This window comes from Carcharhinus amblyrhynchos, chromosome 7, assembly GCF_965287045.1.
Source record: "Carcharhinus amblyrhynchos chromosome 7, sCarAmb.v2.hapA, whole genome shotgun sequence".
Classification (NCBI taxonomy): domain Eukaryota; kingdom Metazoa; phylum Chordata; class Chondrichthyes; order Carcharhiniformes; family Carcharhinidae; genus Carcharhinus; species Carcharhinus amblyrhynchos.
Window position 1 is genome coordinate 16,889,828 of NC_137330.1, and position 17,668 is coordinate 16,907,495.

The following is a 17,668-nucleotide window of genomic DNA, read 5'->3' on the forward strand; positions in this document are numbered from 1 at the left end:
GGAAATATGCAGAGTGATGGGTGCAATTAGGGCAATGTAGTTCAACATATAATTTTGCATACAAAATGTGAATTATAAAGTACTATTTCTGCCTCATAGCTCCATGGACCTGAGTTTCATTCTAGCCTTGCGTAACTGTATGGAATTTTTACCTTCTCGTGTGGTTTCCTCTAGGTGGTTAGTGTGTGCATGTGTGTGTGTGTGTGTGTGTGTGTGTGTGTGTGTGTGTGTGTGTGTGTGTGTGTGTGTGTGTGTGTGTGTGTGTGTGTCATGTATCCGCTTGTTAGCTGAGTCCAAAAATTAGACTGGTTTCCTGGGCATGAGTGACTTGCTTTATTCCTTTGTTTTATTATTTTCAGTGTCATTGATGTGGGCTTTTTACTGAATTTAATAAATGTATTATAGGGCAGTCCAAGCAAGGGACTATAAATACAGGATCACAAACAGAAAATGCTGGAAAATCCCAGCAGGCCTGACAGCATCTGTGGAGAGAGAATAGAGCCAATATTTCGAGTCCAGATGACCCTTCGTCTTTTGGGATGATCAACCACAAACCCAGAAGGAAAGCCAGAAGAAACATGCTGAGTGGTTAGAGTCTGGAACTCACTGTCACATAGTTAGGATGAATAGTATTGATCCATTTAAGGGACAGCTGGATTAAGACAAGAGGGTGGAAGGAATAGAAGGATCTAGTGATGAAGCTAGAAGAAGAGATGAAGGTGGCTCAAAGAACAAAGAACAAAGAACAAAAACAGCCCGGGAAACAGGCCCTTTGGCCCAACGAGCCCGCGCCACCATTTTAATATTACCAGCCCCCCCCTCCACCCATGACCCCTATCTATTGTTTTATGGCAATCCACATTGAGGGAAACTAACTTAGGGAAAATTTATTACTTCCAGTCAGCCTAACAGCACATCTCTGGGGTGTGGGAGGAAACCGAAGCACCCGGAGAAAACCCAAGCAAGCACGGGGAGAATGCGCAAACTCCCACAGACACCGGCCCAAATCCATGTGTCTGCACAGCAATCAGCGATAGTCACTGAGCTGTCGTGTTAAGATGAAGCATCAACACCAGCATGGATTAGTTGAGTCGAACGGCCCGTTTCCCGCCCGAGGTCAGCAGAGATTTCAGTTGTCGGACTCTCGCCCGCACCAATTCTGTGGCAAACGAAGTGATAAGAGTTCTGGCCATTTTAGCTTGTTCTCTGAGGTGGTGGTGTTAGGGAGCAGGAGGAAAATAAAACAGCTTTACTAACAATCTGTTGTCTAACTTTTGATTCAATCAGCCCTGCAATAAATGCTACCTGTAACTCAAAATCTGTAATAAAGTAGCTCACTTTTTGACTCATTCCGTGGACTAATAGCCAAGGAGTCGTGGAACGTGACAGCGTCCATCTGCACATACATGGCAATGCCCCACAAGCAGTGATGACGATGCGTAAAGCAGATGGTCCATGTTTTCATTGCTGCCTTGTTGAGAGAAAACAGTTGGGCGACAGACCAGTAGAACTCACTCGTCTTTTTTGAACAGAGCGTGATGAATTGTTTATCAGTAGAATATGAAGGGTTGCAGAACCCTTCACAGAAGTGGGTAGATGGCTTACGAAAAATGGTTCACCATGACATCATTAAACAGCAGAAGAGGCACAACAGGCTGCATGTCCTCCTGTTTGTGTGAGAGACAATGCTATGACCCAGGAGAACCGTGTACCCTACATAGCATATCATCAGAAGGATACTATTTCCAACAACAAACCCAGCTACTGCACTGAGGGGGTCAGTCTGAAATATGGGCTTAAGTTCTGGAGTTAGGTTTGCTTAGTTTGATTTAGATAAGTTGCAAACATAAAAACACAAATGAAAGAAATACAAAATACAGAGGGAGGGAATGATGTGAGCAAACAGAAAAAATGCAGTTTTTCAAATTTTGGAATTGTGTACAGTAGGCTTTCAGGATTCAAACAATTTAGCTGATAACTAATACACAAGAATGACTTTATAGCTAATTTAAATATTCAAGGTGGGAAAAGAAATGCATAGCTTCAATCTATTTGGTTTGACCTTAAAAGAGGACAGGAAAAGAGGAGGAGAATGGACTTGATTGGATTGCTGTTCAAAAAGGCCATCGGACACTCGATGGATTGAATGGCCCGATGCTGTGCAGAACTATTCAATGTCTGAATGTGATCAGTGAAGTTACAGTAAGGAACCAGCAGTCAAGGGAAGATTAAATCCTTTGCTGGATCTGCTGGTTGTTTAAGGGTTGAAGTTTGCAGTGGCACAGTGGTTAGCACTGCTGCCTCACAGTGCCAGGGACCTGGGCTCAATTCCCGGCTTGGATCACTGTCTGCCTGGTGTTTGCACATTCTTTCCGTGTCTGTATGGATTTCCTCCTGGTGCTCAGGTTTCCCCCCACAGTCCAAAGGTATGCAGGTTAGGTGAATTAGCCACGCCAAATTCTCTTTCAGTGTACCCGAACAGGCATCGGAATACGTCAACTTGGGGGATTTTCACAGTAACTTCATATAAGCCTAACTGTGACTAATAAACTTTAAAATTTACTTTGAGTCAACATAATAGCTTTTGACATTTTCATGTCTTGTATCAGATTACACTGCAGCTTCATTAGCTCACGAGTAGACAGAAATGTTTTCAGCCATAATATAAAAGCTGTTATTGTGATTACTCAATATTTTCTATTGATCCAAAACGATCTGCAAAGGCAAATCAGTGAGAAGCTTTATGGCTTGTACAGAACTTCTTTGTACAAGACCATGGCCTGAGATTCTCAACTTGGTTTTTTAACCAGCAGCCGACTCGTTGGTCTTGTTGAGGGTTGGAATCCCTTTCTGCTCAACTGGAATTGTGGATTAGCACACTTACTGGATCCACTTAATAAACGAGTATTTATTAATAAAGGATAAGAATAAGATTCGGAATCTTGGACTTGGAGATGCTACCCGATGCGGTGGAGCTGATCACACACTTCCTATGAAGGGTCTTCACTGAGTCCCAGCTCAGGGTCCACCTTGCATGATGGTTCTTCCTCCAGGTTTTCTGCTCACATCTCTGATGAGATGCCACCTTACGAAGCTAATAATTGGCACCCTTGACCTCTGCCTAGCTTTCTTGGTGAGTAAGTCTGCACATATCTTGTGATTATGCAGATTCTTGTCATTCCTCCTTTGTCATGTCAGTCCTTTTAATGTGCAACATCATCTTTACCGATCACAGGAGATGTCTGCTCCATTGTTTCTCCTTCAGTCCTTTGTTTAGGAACATTTGCAGCAATTCCATGTTTAATAGATCCTTAACACAGGATGATTGTTCAGCAGGCTAGTCTGTTAAACTGTAATCATGATTCCTCTAGAGCTGATGCTCTGTATAAGGTTGGCTTCTTTTCCCATCATGCTTTAACATTTTAACTGTCAGCCATATGGTTATAGACTTGTTTAATGATACCATAAAGCTCCCAGGAAATTATGTGCTCACAGCAGTGTCAGGACAAGTTTACTTTGCTCCAGTTGCTGTTGCTACTTAATGTTTGAACATGCAATAATTGATGGAAAAAACCCATCAAACTTGTTTCTCAGCAAAGATGGGAAAGGGAATAGAAGTGTACGAGACAACGACAGGTATGGAGCAAAGAAAAACTGTTCCCATAAACTGACGGCACAAGGATTAGGGGAAACAGATTTAACAATTTGGGGAAGAGATTCAAGGGAAGAGCTTGTTCTACACAATGAGTGTTAATGGTTTGAAACCCACTGACAATGAGAGTGGTGAATGCAGAAATGATCAATGATTTCAAATGATTTTGGGAGAGATGAACTTGTCGGGTACAGGGAGCGAGCTTGGGGCATGGGACTGACAGGATTGCTCAATAGGGGGTAGGACAGTGATTAGCACTGTTGCCTCACAGCGCCAGGGACCCGGGTTCAATTCCAGCCTCGGGTAACTGTGTGGAGCTTGCATGGTCTCCTTGTGTATGCATGGATTTTGTTTGTGTGTCCTGGTATCCTCCCACAGTCCAAAGAACATAAGAACATAAGAAATAGGAGCAGGAGTAGGTCATCTAGCCCCTCGAGCCTGCCCTGCCATTCAATGAGATCATGGCTGATCTGTTGTGGCTCAGTTCCACATTCCCGCCCTCTCCCCATAACCCTTAATCCCCTCGCTTATCAAAAACCCATCAACCCGCTTCTTAAAAATATTTAGCGAGGCAGCCTCCACCACCCCAACGGGCAGAGAATTCCAGAGATTCACCACCCTTTGAGTGAAGAAGTTCCTCCTCAACTCCGTTCTAAACCGCCCCCCCTTTATCTTGAGGCTGTGCCCCCTAGTCCTACTGTCCTTTCTGAGCGGGAAGAGCCTCACCACCTCTATCCTATCCATCCCATTCATCATCTTATATGTCTCAATGAGATCTCCCCTCATTCTTCTAAACTCTAACGAGTACAAGCCTAGTTTATTAAGCCATCTGGGTTAGATTGATTGTAAGAACTGTCACAATACCAGGTTAAAGTCCAACAGATTTATTTGGTGGCAAACGCCACTAGCTTTCGGGGCTCTGCCCCTTCGTCAGATGAGATTGATTGGCCGTGCTAAATTGTCCCTTAGCATCAGGGGGATTAGTGGGGTAAATACTTGAGGTTACAGGGATAGGACCTGGATGGCTTTGTTGTCAGTGCAGACTGGGTGGGCCGAATGGCCTACTTCTGTACTGTAGGGATTCCAGCTGGTCTGAATGTGACAAGACATGGTGTGAGGCAACCATGGGTCAATAAATTGTTGGTGGATTTTACAGTTATTTATAGAGTCCAGCAGTGCAGAAAGAGGCCAGTCGGCCCATCAAGTCTGCACCAACACAATCCCACCCAGGCCCTTTCCTCATTACCCCATAATCCCATGCATTTACTCTGGCTAATCCCCCTGGACACTAAGGTGCAATTTTAACATAGCCAATCCACCTAACCCTCACATTTTTGGACTGTGGGAGGAAAACAGAGCACCTGGAGGAAACTCACGCAGACATGGAGAGAATATGCAAACTCCACATTGTGACAGTGACCCAAACTGGAATTGAACCGGGTCCCTGGCGCAGTGAGACAGTAGTGCTAACCACTGTGCTGCCCATTAATGGGCCAATCATAATAGTTTGAATTTTCCAGTTGTCAATGAGGTTATCCCAAATGATATGGTCATACCAGAGAAAAACATGAGTGAAATGGAAGTTGGCAAAGTCTGAGATGACCACAGGATGTTCTCTCTCCTTTTGAGGGGAGCGAGCTGACTGGTGGTGATTTAACCTGAGGGTTACCACACCTCAGGCGAGGGGCAAAGTTGAGAAGATAAGGCCTTCATGAATAGCCTAGGCCGGTACGAAAATTGAATCCATGCTTTTGGCATCGCTCTGCATCACAAACTAGCTGCCCAGTAATTGACCTGGGAAGTATGGCTACTGTAACCATTGATTCTTTGCTCAGCATTTCTCCCCTACATATGCTTGAATATTCCACATATCTCTATCCCCAGACTGGTTCTTGAAATCCCCGCATGAATGGACTCTTTCTGTGCCATCATGACGTTATGACCATGATAGTTGCAGGATCATGATGGCTAACCATTCCTCCTTTTGTCCCAAAATCCTGCCCTCATTCCCCGCTTTCCTCCACAGCCATTGTCGAAACCTGAAAGGCAAAAAAAAACTTTGAGCTGGACACTTGCTTGCAGACCCCTCAGGTCAGTAAAGCCAATCCTGGAGTTCACATGAATCAAATATCAGTTAGAAAGACAGATCTGTTTGATATGCTCTCTGTTCTTATAAGAAACCGACCCAAGTCTCTCTTGAAGACGTGCAGGGTTATCACCTACCTAAGGGCAATGTACCCCAGATGTTCACTCAGCACTGAGAATAAAAGAAACACCTAACGTCAAGTTTATTCCTTCTCTTGAATAGTTCAAATAAAGTGTATATTGTTGCTCATTCTGTTTTGACTGCAAGAGGGGGAGTATTACCCTTTTCAGTGATGCTCCCAATTATCTCGGTTCTTCATTCTCACGGCCAGGCAGAAATGAGGACAGTGTCAGGAAAAGCTCAGGAATTTCACATCAAGTTGCAATATTGTGATAAATGTTGTCAGTTTTCAGCTGGATTGGAAATTGAAACTTTTCACCCCTCAGGGCAGGGCCATCTAAACTGACCTCTTCTCTTTTGCTACAGCCAGTTAACTGAAACATAAATCAGTAATAGAGGTCAAAATTAGCATTTGCTGCCCTGCAGAATAATGGAAAGCTGCGATATTCCTTCCAGTGAATAGAAGTTTTAAAATGCGTCATTCAAAGCTGTTCCATTCAAGTCTGTATCCTTAGGCAAAGAGCTCCAGAGGCAGATGGGTCAGTAACCAGAAGATAGAGCTTTAAGTTAATTGGCAATAGAACCTGAGGCAAGAGATTTTGTTGTCCGGCGAGTTGTGTTTTGGAACAGGGGAAACAGAATCAGTAGGAACATTCAAAAGAGAATCGGATAAATGCCCGATGGGAAAAACAAATTGCTGGGATGTAGGAAAAGGGCAGAGGAATGGAACAATTTTGATCGTTCTTTCAAAGAGTTGTCACAGATTTGATGGGCTGAATGGCCTTCTTCTGTGCTATACTATGCTGTCATTCTTTGAACTTCCATCAACCATATGCTGTTCGCTTAGCAGGAACAATGTGTGATGTCTCGCCCTCTGATTTTTCTTCCACACCTCTTTCCACTTCTCAGGAAGTGTATGAATTTGTGCCCAGTTTGGATCTTGGCACTTTGGTGCATGTTGCTGCTTGAGTCCTGACTACTGGTTTTTATTGCTTTGCATAAAGATCGGATGGCATATTATATGGAATCAACAATTAGACACTGTAAGCCTGCCTCATCATTCCTGGCTCCTCTGCAGTTGTGAACAATCATTATTTGTGTGGCTGAGTTTATGGAATATATAGTGCAAATCGGAGGATATTTATATCACAGAACACATCTTAAATAATCCCATGGTTCTGCTCGGTTTGTGAACCTTAAACTGCATCACACTTTTCCAACTAAGTTCCAAAAAATCTATGCCTGTCCACTCCAAAAACCCAAAACCAATTCCATTTTGCACCGCCCAATTTTCAAAAATGTCTTTGATTCGATAAATGTATTAATATGCAGTGAAAAGTATTGTTTCCTGCACGCCATACAGACAAAGCATACTGTTCATAGAGAAGAAAGGAGAGGATGCAGAATTTAGTGTTACAGCCATAGCTAGAGTGTAGAGAAGATCAACTTAAAGCGAGGTAGGTCCATTCAAAAGTGTGATGGCAGCAGGGAAGAAGCTGTTCTTGAGTCGGTTGATAATTAGCCTCAGACTTTTGTATCTTTTTCCCAACAGTAGAAGACGGAAGAGAGTATGTTGGGGTGTGTGGGCTCCTTAATTATGTTGATTGATTGCCGAGGCAGTGGGAAGTGGAGACAGATTCATTGGGTGGGAGCATGGTTTGCATGGATTGGGCGACGTTCATGATCTTTTGTAGTTTTTTTGGTCTTGGGCAGTGCAGAAGCCACACGAAGCTGTGATACAACCAGAAAGAATGTTTTCTGTGGTGTATCTGTAAAAGTTGGTGAGAGTCGTAGCTGACATGCCAAATTTCCTGAGTCTTCTGAGCACATAGAGGCATTGATGGACTTTCTTAACTATAGTGTCAGCATGGGGGACCAAGACAGGTTGTTGGTGATCTGGACACCTTAATAACTTGAAGCTCTCAACTATTTCTACTTCGTCCCCATTGATGTAGACAGGGGCCTATTCTCCATTACACATCCTGAAATTGATGACAATCTCCTTCATTTTGTGTTCATTGAGGGAGAGATTATTGTCACCGCAGCAGTTCATCGGATTCTCTATCTCATTCTTGTTCTCTGTCTCAGTATTGTTTGAGATCCGATCCACTATGGTGGTGTTGTCAGCAAACTTGAAAATTGAGTTGGAAGGGAGTTGCTGTTGAAAGAACCTTGGTAATGTCTCAGTTGCTCAGTTACTTCTGTTGCAAATATCTCTGAATGATGCTTATATCATCAACGATATAAGCATCATTGATGAGGCTAGCATTTGTTGTCTGTGAGAAAGTGGCAATGAGCCCCCTTCTCGAACCTCTGGTGTCCCTGAGATGTCGGGAGCATGTACTGCTGTCTGGAAGGGAGTTCTGGGTTTTTGACCATGCGGGTGATGTCAGGATGATGTGTGACTTGGAGAGAAACTTGTCGGTGATGGTGTTCCCATTCACCTACTACCCGTCCTTCTAGGTGGCAGACGGTTGAGAGTTGAAAGGTACTGTTGAAGGAAGCTTGATCAGTGCATTTTGTAGATGGCACACACAGCTGCCACTGTGCATTGCTGGTGGAGGGAGTGAATGATTAAGGTGGTGGATGAGGTTTGAATCAAGTGGACTGCTTTGTCCTGGATGGTGTTGAGCTTCTTGAGTGTTCTTAGAGCACTACTCATCCAGGCAGGTAGAAATATTACATCACACTTTTGACTTGTGCTTTGTAGATGGTGGACAGGCTTTGGGGAGTTACCCCAGAAACATATTGGATAAGCAAAGGCGCATCAGGTTCAAACTGTTCTGAACAGGTATTTTTTCCAATTGGCAAAGTTCCTGGAGAAATTTTTGTTCTTGATTTTTTAAAAATATCTTTCATTGGTGCTTCACTGGGTAAGCTAGCACTTAATTGTCCTTGGCAAGGTCATGGTGAGCCGCCTTCTTGAACAGCTGCAGTTCATGGGGTGGAGGTACACCCCATGTGCTGTTAGGAAGGGAGCTCCAGGATTTTGACTCCGCCACAATGAAGAAACAGTGATGTACTTCCAAAATATTTGCAATATATTAGAAATATATTTGCACATAAGCAAGGTGTGACCAAGTCAGAATATTGAGTGGGTTGGAGGGAATTCAGGTCATAGAGGATGTAAAGGGACATGGGGTGGAGTGAGCATGGGTTGGCATGGTAGTTATAAGGGGATGGGGAGGGGCTTGCATTGGCATGAGGCCATGGAGGAGGTGCTGAGAGTAGGTGGGGCTGGTGCTGGGTAAGAGAATGTGAGGAATGAAGGGCTGGACAGCTATTGTACAACTGACATGGAGTCCTGAAGAACTGTTAAGCCAAACCCCATAGAATTATAGAATCCTAGAACCTGGACAGTGCAAAAAGAGGCCAGTTGGCCCATCAAGTCTGCACCAACCACAATCCCACCCAATCCCTATACCTGTAACCCCACATATTTTATCCTTTAATCCCCGATACTAGGGTCAATTTAGCATGACCAATCAACCTAACCCGCACATTTTTGGACTGTGGGAGCAAACACAACAGACATGGCGAGAATGTGCAAATGCCACACAGAAAGTGACCCAAGGCTGGAATTGAACCCTGGCACTGAGGCAGCAGTGCTAACAATTGTGCCTCTGTGCGCCCTCCTCAGCATGCAGCTGTCTCACTGACCGCTTAAGCCTGTTTCCAGGGTTGGTGGACTCAACTCTATCCTGTACCTATGCAACCCCCTTCCCCACTCCCAGAGTGAAGAACACTCCATTTGGCAGTCTTGCAAGTTGGCAAATATCGTGACTTGAGCTACCCACCTCAACAGTGACTATCCAAACCTCAGTGCCCACCTTGTCAAGCCTTTTCAGAATGTTTTATTTCTATGGGTACTTGCACAAGTGAATATTCTGATAATGTTCTGGAAGAAATGTTTAAAGCTTGAGGAGAGTGCTGGGTACACTCAGCAAGAGATTGTGCATGGAGGTCAGTTGAGCACAAAAAGAAACTAAGGGTTTGGACAGCACGGTGACACAATGGTTAGCGTTGCTGTCTCATAGCACCAGGGACTCGGGTTCAATTCCAGCCTTGGGTCACTGTCTGTGTGGAGTTTACAAATTCTCCCTATGTCTGTATGGGTTTCCTCCGGGTGCTCGGGTTTCCCCTCTCAGTCCAAAGATGTGCAAGTTAGGTTAATTGGCTGTATGAAATTGACCCTAGCATCAGGGGAATAGCAGGGTAAATATGCGGGGTTATGGGTGGGATTGTGGTCAGTGCAGACTTGATGGGTCAAATGGCACCCTTCTGCACTGCAGGGGTTGTATGATTCTAAAATCACCCATCTTCCTGCATGGAATGGCTTGCCTTTGCTTGGGGGGTGCAGAAAAATAAGAGATTTGGAAACTCTTTTGCGAGTACGCAAATAGATGATTTCAAATTTCAGGTGAGAATATATGGAAAAATGCAGCATTGGTCTTCACTTCCGTCATCCAGATTATTTCCACTCGGGACTTAATTTGGGAAATTTCACACCCACAACTTAGTTTGGGAAATAAGGCACATTTATACTTTGAGTCTCCGTACATGAATTTTAAGGGAGAGACAATCATGGTGTAACAAGTGTGTGCGCTCTATTTGTTCAACTCACTGCCCAATAGCACAGTGGAGTCTGATTTGTTGAATGGTTTCAGGGGGAGATAGATATATTTCTAACTAAAAAAAGGAAAGAGGGATAATGGGAACAGGTGGGAGGTGGATTTGAGACCAGGCAGAGATCAGCCATGCTCTAATTGAATGGCGGAGCAGGTTTGAAGGGCTGAATTTGGCGACTTCTGCTTCTAATTCATCTGTCCTTGTGTGCTTTTTGTGATGAATATTATTGATCAGTACACTTCCATTCCAGGGGTATTGAGAGGAAAAATCTCCCTTTACATCTCTATTCCGAGGACCCTTTCTGACAGCGTAATGCATGAAGCAACATTTCAGCTGCTCTTTTGAGCATTAAACAGAGTGCGTGTATATGGTTTGATAGTGCAAAATGCAGCATCATGGAATTTGAAAAACAGGAAAAGTCACTTTCAGCGTTACTTCTCTCTGTCACACTTAACCCATTTGGGAAAAGGCAAATGCTAGGCTGTCTTTGAATGTATTATTATTTTCTCCAGAACATCATTGTGTTTCCGTTGGCTACTGAGTCACATTTATTCTTGGTAATTTCTTCTCGACAGTCCAACCAGTAATATGTCACGGACAAACAACCTAATGATGCGATTCCGATGGGAACGCTTTGCTGATGCTGATTTTTTTTTTAATCTCCAGGCACTTCTGCGCAGTCATTGCTCCTTGATAGAGAGGCTGTCTGTCAGCTTAAGTGACAGACTCACTCAGGCCTAGCGACTCCGAGCTGCAATTGACAAAGCATATGTGACATCCCCATTGAGACGGTAAGTGGTAACTTTATCTCCTGAGAATGGTTTTGAGTGACATGTTATGGAATCCGGCTTCTACTGGAGGTGGTGTAGGCTGAATGGAGTGAGTTGTTTTCCTTGGGTTATTTTTAAACTGAGGAGGGATGATGCTGATGTTGCAAAGTTAAGTTCCAGTCCATCACTGGAACATTTTACTTAACCTTTGTACCTCACCTAGACAAAGCAGTCTATGAAATTCTACCACGTAGAATGACTTAGAATGTACAACACAGATCACTCAACCTCGGTTTCGACTCTGGTGTTTAATCTCCTCACCCTCTCCTCTTCACCTCATTCTATTAGCAGAACCCTGTATTCCTTTCCCCCTCTTGTAATCATCCAGCCTCCCCTTGGAGGGGAGGGGAGAGAATTGAGATGAGGTGACTGGGAGCGAGGAGGTTAGCTAGCAAATAGAGAAGGATTGTAGACAGCGTAAGAGGGAGGATAGACGGGTGATGGAGAAGAGGAGCGCTCAGACCGAAGGTTTGAGGTGTGTCTATTTTAACACCAGCAGTGTAGTGAGTAAAGTGGATGAGCTTAGAGCGTGGATCGCTGCTTGGAATAGTGATGTGGTGGCCGTTACCGAGACTTGGATGTCTCAGGGACAGGACTGGATACTTCAGGTGCCGGGATTCAGATGTTTCAGAGGGGACAGGGAGGGAGGCAAGAGAGGTGGGGGAGTGGCACTGTTGATCAGGGATAGTGTCACAGCTGTAGAGAAGGTGGACGCCGTGGAGGGATTGTCTACGGAGTCTCTGTGAGTGGAACTTCGGAACAGGAAGGGGTCGATAACTTCACTGGGTGTTTTCTGTAGGCTGCCCAATAGTAACAGGGATGTTGAGGAGCAGATTGGGAAACAGATCCTGGAGAGATGTAATAATAACAGAGTTGTCATGATGGGAGGCTTTAATTTCCCAAATATCGATTGGAATATCCCTAGGTTAGGGGGTTTGGATGGGGAGGAGTTTGCTAGGTGTGTTCAGGAGGGTTCCCTGACACTGTGGATAAGCCTACGAGAGGAGAGGCTGTACTCGACCCGGTATTGGCTAATGAACCTGGACAGGTGTCGGATCTCTCAGTGGGAGAGCATATTGGGGATAGTGATCATAACTCTATCTCCTTTACACTAGCATTGGAAAGAGATAGGATCAGGCAAGCTCGGAAAGTGTTTATCTGGAGTAAGGGGAAATATGAAGCCATCAGGCAGGAAATTAGACGAGTAAATTGGAAGGAGGTATTCTCGGGGAGAAGTACCGAAATAAGGTGGCAGGTTTTCAAGGAATGTTTGCCTGGAGTTCTGCACGACAAGGTTCTGATGAGAAGGGAGGTTTTGGTAGGTTACAGGAACCGTGGTGCACAAAAGTTGTAACAAACCTAGTCAAAAAGAAAAGAAAAGCGTACAATAGGTTCAGAGAGCTTGGCGATGTTAGCGATCTAGAGGAGTATACGGCTTGTAGGAAGGGACTTAAGAAGGAAATTAGGAGAGCCAGAAGGGGTCATGAGAAGGACTTGGCAGTAAGATTAAGGAGAACCCTAAGGCATTCTACAAATATGTGAAGAGTAAAAAGATAAGATGTGAAGGAATAGGACCTATAAAATGTGAAGGTGGGAAAGTTTGTCCCGAGCCGGTAGAAATAGCAGAGGTGCTCAATGAATACTTCAGTATTCATGGTGGAAAAGAATCCGGGTGGTTGTACTGCAGGCTTGAGGCGAACTGAAAAGATTGAGTATGTGGACATTAAGAAAGAGGATGTGTTGGAACATTTGAATAGCATCAAGATAGATAAGTCACCAGGACCAGATGGGATGTACCCCAGGTTACTGTGGGAGGCGAGGGAAGAGATTGCAGAGCCTCTGGCGATGATCTTTGCATCATCGATGGAGACGGGAGAGGTTCCGGAGGATTGGAGGATTGCGGATGTGTTTCCTATATTCAAGAAAGAGAATAGGGATAGCTCAGGAAATTACTGACCGGTGAGTCTAATCTCAAAGGTTGGTAAGTTGATGGAGAAGATCCTGAGGGACAGGATTTATGAATATTTAGAGAAGTTTAGTATGCTCAAAAGTAGTCAGCACGGCTTTGTCAAAGGCAGATTGTGCCTTATGAGCCTGGTTGAGTTCTTTGAAAATGTGACTAAACACATTGACGAAGGAAGAGCAGTAGATGCAGTTTATATGGACTTCAACAAGGCATTTGATAAGGCCCCCCATGCAAGACTTCTTGAGAAAGTGAGAGGGCCTGGGATCCAAGAGGCTGTTGCCTTGGGGATCCAGAACTGGCTTGCCTGCAGAAGGCAGAGAGCAGTTGTGGATGGGTCTTTTTCTGCATGGAGGTCGGTCACCAGTGGAGTGCCCCAGGGATCTGTTCTGGGACTCCTGATGTTTGTAATTTTCATAAATGACCTGGATGAGAAAGTGGAGGGATGGGTTGGTAAATTTGTCAATGATACGAAGGTTGATGGTGTTGCGGATAGTTTGGAGGGAAGTCAGAAGTTGCAGCGCGACATAGATAGGATACAAGACTGGGTGGAGAAGTGGCAGATGGACTTCAACCCGGATAAATGTGTAGTGGTCCACTTTGGCAGGTCAAATGGCATGAAGGAGTATAATATCAAGGGTAAGACTCTTAGCAGTGTAGAGGATCAGAAGGATCTTAGGGTCCGGAGCCATAGGACTCTTAAATTGGCCTCGCAGGTAGAGGATGTGGTTAAGAAGGCGTATGGTGTACTGGCCTTCATCAATCGAGGGATTGAGTTTAGGAGTTGGGAGATAATGCTGCAGCTTTATAAGATCCTAGTCAGACCCCACCTGGAGTACTGGGCTCAGTTCTGGTCGCCTCATTACAGGAGGGATGTGGAAGCTATTGAAAGGGTGCAGAGGAGATTTACAAGGATGTTGCCTGGATTGGGTTCTGAAGGAAATGGCAGGCTTCCAAAAGAAATGGCAGAAGTAATAGCAGATGCGTTAGTAGTTATTTATCAAAATTCTCTGGACTGTGGGGAAGTGCGGGCCGTATGGAAAACAACTACTGTTACACCGCTGTTTAAAAAAGGTAGCAGACAAAAGGCGGGTAACTACAGGCCGGTTAGCTTAACGTCCGCAGTTGGGAAAATGCTAGAATCCATCATTAAAGAAGAAATAGCAGGACACCTAGAAAAGAATGGTTCAATCAAGCAGATGCAGCATGGATTCGTGAAGGGGAAGTCGTGTTTAACAAATTTATTAGATTTCTATGAGGATGTGACTAGTGCGGTAGACTGAGGGGAACCAGTCGATGTGGTGTTTTTAGATTTCCAGAAGGCGTTCGATAAGCAAAAGGTTGCTGCAAAAGGTTAGGGTACACAGAGTTGAGGGTAAAGTGTCAGCGTGGATTGAGGATTGGCTATCTAACAGGAAGCAGAGAGTTGGAATAAATGGGTGCTTTTCTGGCTGGCAGTTGGTGACTAGTGGAGTGCCACAGGATCGGTGCCGGGGTCTGAACTGTTTACCATATACATAGATGATCTGGAGGAGGGGGCTGAGTGTAGGTTAACAAAATTTGCTGATGACACGAAGATGAGTGGAAAAGCGAATTGCGTGGAGGATGCGGAAAGTCTGCAGAGAGATTTGGACAGGCTGAGTGAGTGGGCGAGGACCTGGCCGATGGGGTATAATATTAGCAAATGTGAGGTTATCCACTTTGGTAGAAATAATCGTAGGATGGAATATTATTTAAATGGTGAAAAGTTGCAGCATGCTACGGTGCAGAGGGACCTGGGGGTCCTTGTGCACGAATCGCAAAAACCCAGTCTGCAGGTGCAGCAGGTGATCAAGAAGGCGAATGGGATGTCGGCCTTTATAGCGAAGGGGATAGAATATAAAAGCAGGGAGGTCTTGCTGCAACTGTACAGGGCACTGGTGAGTCTGCAGCTGGAGTACTGTGTGCAGTTTTGGTCCCCTTATTTGCGAAGGGATATATTGGCCTTGGAAGGAGTACAGAAAAGGTTCACCAGGCTGATACCAGAGACGAGGGGATCTGTAATCATTGGAGTTTAGAAGGCTGAGGGGAGATCTAAGAGACTTACAAGATAATGAAGGGGCTAGATAGGGTAGAGGTAGAGAGATTCTTTCTGCTTAGAAAGGAAACCAGAACTAAAATAAAACTCAAAATAAGGGGCGGGGGCAGGGCAGTTTAGAACAGAATTGAGGAGGAACTTCTTCACTCAAAGAGTGGTGAATCTCTGGAATTCTCTGCCCATTGAAGTTGTGGAGGCTACCTCATTGAATATGTTTAAGTCACGTGAAGATAGATTTCTGATAGATAAGGGAATTAAGGGTTATAGGGAGCTGGCGGGAAAGTGGAACTGATCCACTTCAGATCAGCCATGATCTTATTGAATGGCGGGGCAGGCTCAAAGGGGCTAGATGGCCTAATCCTGCTCCTATTTCTTATGTTCTTATTGGGTGGCATGTCTTATGAGGATAGGTTGAGGGAGCTCGATCTTTTCTCCTTGGAGAGACGAAGGATGAGAGGTGACCTGATAGAGGTGTATAGGATGTTGAGAGATATTGATCAGGTAGATTTTCAGAGGCTTTTTCCCAGGGCTGAAATGATTGCTTTGAGAGGACACAGGTTTAAGGTGATGGGGAGTAAGTACAGAGGAGATGTTAGGGCTACATAGAACATAGAACATTATAGCGCAGTACAGGCCCTTCAGCCCTTGATGTTGCGTCGACCAGTGGAACCAACCTAATGACCCTCTAACCTAAACTATTCCAATATTATCCATGTGCCGATCCAATGACCATTTGAATGCCCTTAAAGTTGGCGAGTCCACAACTGCTGCAGGCAGGACATTCCACACTCTTACTACCCTCTGAGTAAAGAACCTACCTCTGACATCCGCCCTATAATTTTTTCACTCAGAGGGTGGTGGGTGAGTGGAATCGGCTGCCGTCGGTGGTGGTGGAGGCAAATTCGATAGGGTCTTTTAAGACACTTCTGGATGAGTACATGGGACTTAATAGGATTGAGGGTTATAGGTAAGCCTATTAGCGACATGATCGGCACAACTTGTGGGCCGAAGGGCCTGTTTGTGCTGTAGTTTTTCTATGTTCTATGCTCTATGAATATATCATTACTACTTTCCCTAGGAGAGACTGTTGTGAAATGGTCATAACACTGGACTCGTGACCCAGAGACCCAGAACAATGTCAGAAGATACTGGAGAATCTCAGCAAATCTGGCAGCTTCTGTGGGGAGAGAACGGAGTCAATGTTTTGAGTCTAGATGACCCTTTATCATTTCAGCTCTGACCCGCTGAGAATTTCCGCATTTTCTGTTTTTGTTTCAGCTTCCAGCATCTGCAATATCTTGCTTTTAACCCAGACCAATGTACTGGGGACATGGGTTCAAATCAAAACCTCAGCAGTTGTTGGAATAAAACTTTGATTAACTAACAAACAACCGGACTTGGAAGAATAATAATGCCAGGAAATATTTTCAATTGTTGTTTAAAAAAAATGCTAATATCCTTTTGGGAAGGAAATCTGCTGTCCTTCCCTGACCTAGTTCACATCTGAATCCAGACCCACAGCAATGTGGTTGAATCTTAATTGCTCTCTGAAATGACCGAACAAGACATTCAGATCAAGGCTGATTTGGATTGGGCAACAAATGCCAGCCTTGCCAGGGACACCCTCATGAAAGAACATCTCATGAAAGAACAAAGAGAAAAAAGAGTTAATCCTTACAGTTTGAATTCATCATTCTGTTCATTAAAGACATTGCTCCTGTATTTCATATCTTATATTTATGGCTCTTAGTTTTGATCTCTCCCACAAGTAGAAAGATCTTTTGCACATCAACTTTAATGTGGAGATGCCTGCATTGGACTGGGGTGGGCACAGTGAGAAGTCTCACAACACCAGGTTAAAGTCCAACAGGTTTATTTGGTATCACAAACTTTCAGAGGGTTGCTCCTTCATTGGGTGATCAAAAGGTTGGTTCACAAGCACGGCATATATAGACACAGGCACATCTACCTTATGTTGCTCCTTCATCATGTTCATAATGCAAAGACATCATTAAACGATGCAATATCATTGCACTGAAGTGAAATAAGTCACGAGTTAACATGTTTTCGTGAAGTTGACTGAAGGGTGAAGATTGGCTAGGAGACCAAAGCGTGCCTAAGGGCTGGAGAGAGTGGGGGAAGAGGGAATAGATGCAAGCTTGGATCCGTGTGGTAAGTGTGATGACAAGAGAGATATCCAGGAAATAAATAGAATCAGGTCTTGTGCCTCAGTCTCTGCTCAGGCTTATTAATTTGTTTGGAAGCCGAAACTAAATGAATTAAGCGGCGATGATGGAACCTCAAGGCTAGA

The 17,668-nt window shown here is 44.5% G+C and overlaps 1 protein-coding gene across 3 annotated transcripts in view; it reads left to right on the forward strand.

Annotated features, from left to right (window-relative positions):
- LOC145344813 (uncharacterized) overlaps positions 1–17,668 on the forward strand; it is a 1,415,987-nt gene that overhangs the window by 333,617 nt on the left and 1,064,702 nt on the right. For all 3 annotated transcript variants that reach the window (XM_080191980.1, XM_080191983.1, XM_080191981.1), the window contains exon 2: positions 11,154–11,278. The gene's annotated coding sequence lies outside the window, so the exon portion shown is untranslated. The remainder of the gene's footprint in view (positions 1–11,153; positions 11,279–17,668) is intronic.